Below are 4,803 nucleotides of genomic sequence, written 5' to 3'. Positions count from 1 at the left end.
AAGCGAGATGCCCTCAAAATGAGTGGGGCAGGTGGCATGCACAGGGAGAGTCAAGAGCAGAAGGATGCCGAGGAGGGGGGCGGCATGCAGCTGGGCATGTAGAGGACCTGCGTGGCTGCAGGTGAGTAGTTGGGGATGGAACACTGCAAGAGGTTTCTTTTTTATAAAAAAAATGGGCACAGAATAGTCATCCAAAGTGGGTGGGCAAGCTGGTTATCTTAGTGAGAGTCAAACTGAACTTTTGGATGTTTAAGTTTGAGCCCTGCTTGAAGCCTTGAAGTTTTCGCTTAGCATGGACAAAGGTGAGTCGTGCACCAGAACGAAATCTGCAAAGGTTCCTCCTAATGATTGAATAAAATATGGATGCTTCTAGTAGGGGATACCAGCTAGAACAAGTATGATAGAGGGAAGCAACATGGGTTACTCCAACCATTGCCAATCCCTAATTCACCATGGAAGAGTATATCCATGGATTTTATCTTTGGATTACCCAAGTCTATCCATGGGCATACAAGAATATGGGCAATAGCCGACACGTTTAGCAAGCAAGCAAACTTTATTCTTGTCAAAAGACTATTACGGCACACCAAATAGCAACCCTCTTCATACCCCAGATTTTCAAACACCAGGGATTGCCAACATCCATCCTGTTAGATAGAGACCCTAGATGACCAGTAACTTTTGGAAAGGTCTCTTTGAAAATCTAGGTACAGTTTTAATTTGTCCTCGACCTATCATCAACAAACAGATGGACAAAGTGAGATAGCCAATCTTTCAATTCTCAATCTACTAAAGACTTATGTTACAAAAGTAGATCAACGCTGAAAATGGGATAATTACTTACCCCTTGTAGAGTATGCATCCAATAATACTATCCATACTACTATGGGAAAGGCACCTTTCAAGATCATAGAGGGAAGACCTAAAAGTCCCTTGCTACTTATAGTACTTGGGTAAATCTTTGCTCGAGATGATATACCGTGACCTACAAGAATCTTTCCAAAAGGTTAAGGAGGCTATATCCATCTCTCAACAAAGGCAAAAAGCTGTTGCTGATAAGCAAAAGGCCTTAATGTTCGAAGAGAATGATTGGGTCTTCCTCAAGTTTTGCAAGGCTCAATTGAGGCAAACGACAGGCAAAATTCCTACAAGCCATCAAAAGTATTATGCTAAACTAGCAAAAGGATACTATCAAATCTTGAAGCCAATCAATGACATGTATTATTAACTCAAGTTTTCTCATACACAATGCTTTTCATGTGAGCCTACTTAAGCCCTACAAAGGAGAGCCACCAAGAGAACCAGTTATTGAAGACCCTCTAGAAATTGAAGACCAAGAAGAAGTGCTACAACCCGAATCTATCCTTCGACATGAAGACAAGGTACTATGACAAGGGAAGATTACCCAACAATATTTTATTAAGTTCAAAATTATCCTTTTGAAGATGCTAGATGGATGCAAGGAATATAGCTTAAGGATAGTATGAACCTTGTCAATGCTTTACAATGATAAGTTAGAGTAACAAAATGTAAATGTTTCTTTTACAGATCAATGTTTTTGTCTTATAAGACTAGTTCTCTTTTTATTGTGCACAAATTTAAGTAGTATGCATGCTTAGAATCATGTTTGTGATGACAATGTCTCTCAAACACCAAGTAGAATTTTTCAATCTACTTTGGGAGAATGAAATGGACTCAAGAGCAGACATGCTTGCGGCAGCTAAGTCTCCCAAGCTCCAAATGGGTTAGTCATCCATCTTGGAATGATTTTATAGGGTAAAAAGGGATCCTCTTGTTGGGGTATAAAGCCCAATGTGGTCGCCCAGGTAAGTGGGCGGGCCGCCAGGTATGTACACATATTCTTTTGTAAAAACCTAATAAGAACTCACTATGCTCTACACATTACAGTAGAGCGAGTTCACCATATCGTCGTGCTCTTCTTCTCGCACTCTCTCTCGCGTCGCACTTCCTCTCGTACTCCTTCAACTGGTATCAGAGCTCAGATCGAGGCTCGGGGCAGCACTGCAGGAGGCTAGAGTCACCAGCTCAGATTGGAGTGAAATTCGACAGGCAAAGACACGGCCCCAAATCCTGTGGGTGAGCTCCGAAGGGCTTGGTGTTCTTAGAATTTCATTCTGAGGTCATCTCGGCCACCGTTCGGCGTCGACAAAGTTCTGCGCAGGCCATTTTTGACTACGTGGTCTCAACGGGTGCAGATCCGACTCTGCAAATTTGGGGTTTTCGGCCTACGACTGCAGGTGCTGAGGATATCGACACTCCCAGAGTGTTGATTTGTGGTTGTCTACACATCGAAGGACGGCTCACAGTTCTTGGAGGCGTGTCACATACGACACGGGCGCATCTACACACAGACTGTAGGCGACATCCACTAGTTCATCAGGTAGCTTGTGTTTGCTTCTTGATATTCCAGATTTCATCCTGACATTGCAGGTACTTCCACATGGGATGTATTGTCAGAGATGATGTATGTCTGTTGAGGGTTTGCTGGCTGTGAGTCATGCAGCAAACAACCGCCGCAGCGGTTACAACATATAGTGGGAAATTTGTGGATGTATGACTTTGTGGGAAGTCTATGTACTGTCAGATTTACAGCAGCCTTTGTTGAGGGTCGAGTGAGGTTTTATTGAGCTGGGGGATTCTCGAATGTCGAGATCCTTTCGGTGATACAGGTCTTGGAGCGATCCCTCGAGCACCCTTAGATAGGCAGCTTGGATGTATTGACTGTGAGTTAGACAGTTGGGATTGCATCTTTGCTTTACTGCCGTTGAGGCATTGTCGTAGTCTATGCTTACAGGACAGTGACAGGACAGTGAGAGACAATACAGGTGCAGGACAGGTTTACCCATAGCTTACAGTGTTAGAGAGATAGTGGTTTTTTGAGCTGTTTTTGAGTACACCAGAACCATTTTACAAAGGAGACTCTGCCGAAATTTCTGCAGAATCTGAAGCTTTCTTGGTTCATTTGACAGGTTGATATTGGTTCAGAGGTCAGTTTACAGGGGAAACTCTGCCGAATTTTTCCCAGGAAAGTAAACTACTGTGAAGCGTAGCTATGGCTGGATCACAGGACACTGCTCTTTACAATATCAAGAAGCTGGATGGAACCAATTTCCCATTGTAAAAGAAGCAGATTTGGCACGTGTTGGTACAAAAGAAGCAGATAAAACCTATAAAGCTCAAGGGGATAAAACCAGAAGATATGGACGAAGATGAATGGAGCGAAATGGATGAATTGGCACTTTCTACCATTATGCTGACTTTGGCAGAAAGCGTTTACTTCAATGTAGCAGACGAGATGTCGGCTTATCAAGCATGGTTAAAGCTGGGTGATCTTTATGAGAAGCAGAGTGTAGCTTCACAAGTATACTGGCTTAAGAAGCTTGTTGACTTGAAGATGAAAGAAGGGACACCTATGTCCAATTATCTGAATGAATTCAACACAATCTATAGTCAATTGTCAGCTCAAGGTGTCAAGTTTGATGAACCTGTTAGAGCTATGTTCCTGTTGATCACATTGCCAGAAAGTTGGGACACTTTTCGCACAGCTTTGAGTAATTCTGCACCTCCAGATGGTTTGAACATGGCAGGTGTAGAAGGAAGTCTGCTTACTGAAGAAACCAATAGAAAGACAATGGACAAAGGCAAAGGAATAGCCTTAGTTGTTAGGGGAAGGACCAAAGAAAAGTACAAAGGTGGAAAGAGGAATCAGTCTCGTAGCAAGTCCCGCAGTGCTAAAGGCAAGAGTGACATAGAATGCTACCATTGTGGCAAGAAGGGTCACATGAAAAGAGACTGCAGAGAATGGAAAGCAGAAAAAGGCAAAGAGAAAGCTGAAGACCATGGTGAGAAGAACAAGTCCTCAGTGAAGATTCAAGAAATAAATGTGACAAACACTGTTGCAGAGGATGACAGTCTAGTGTCAGGAGACATCTACTTCTTGAAGAATACAATGGACTCAGCTCTTCTGACAGCATCTGATGGAAATGCACTGAGTGATTGGATTATAGACTCAGGGGCATCACTTCATGTGTCTCCAAACAAGGAGTGGTTTACCTCTTATGTGACCACTAAAGATCATGTTCGGCTAGGCAATGGGCAGACATGTGAGATCTTAGGTGTTGGAGATGTTCAATTGAAGTTTCAGAATGGCTCTTCTTTCACGCTGAAGAATGTGAGACATGTTCCCGCAATTACAAAGAGCTTGATCAGGATAGGTTTACTTGATGATGCTGGCTACGTCACCACTTTTGGACAGAACATGTGGAAGATATCCAAGGGTTCTATGACAGTAGCACATGGAGTAAAGTCGGGAGGACTTTACATGATTTATGTATCAAATGTCTCTAAAAATGTAATCAATGTAACCGAGCAGCCGAACGTTTCTTTGTGGCATAGCCGGTTAGGACATATGTCCAAGAAGGGAATGGAAATCTTGTCTCGTTCTGGTTATTTGCCTGGCTTGTCATTTAATGATTTTGAATTCTGTGAACATTGTCTGTATGGTAAGCAAACACAACAGCCACATAAACATAGAAGCAGTAGAAGAGATACACAGTTGGCACTTGTTCATAGTGATTTGTGTGGACCTATGCCTAGCCTATCTCTAGGGGGAGCTTCTTACTTTATGACATTTATAGATGATTACTCGAGGAAAGTATGGGTTTACTTTCTCAAGCACAAGGATGAAGCGTTTAGTATTTTCAAAACGTTTGTGACACTTGTGGAGAATCAGAGTGGCAAGAAGCTTAAATGCTTACGCACTGACAATGGTGGAGAGTATGT

Source organism: Adiantum capillus-veneris, chromosome 5 (assembly GCF_014529385.1).
Source record: "Adiantum capillus-veneris isolate H3 chromosome 5, ASM1452938v2, whole genome shotgun sequence".
Lineage (NCBI taxonomy): Eukaryota > Viridiplantae > Streptophyta > Polypodiopsida > Polypodiales > Pteridaceae > Adiantum > Adiantum capillus-veneris.
This window is presented reverse-complemented; position numbering follows the sequence as displayed.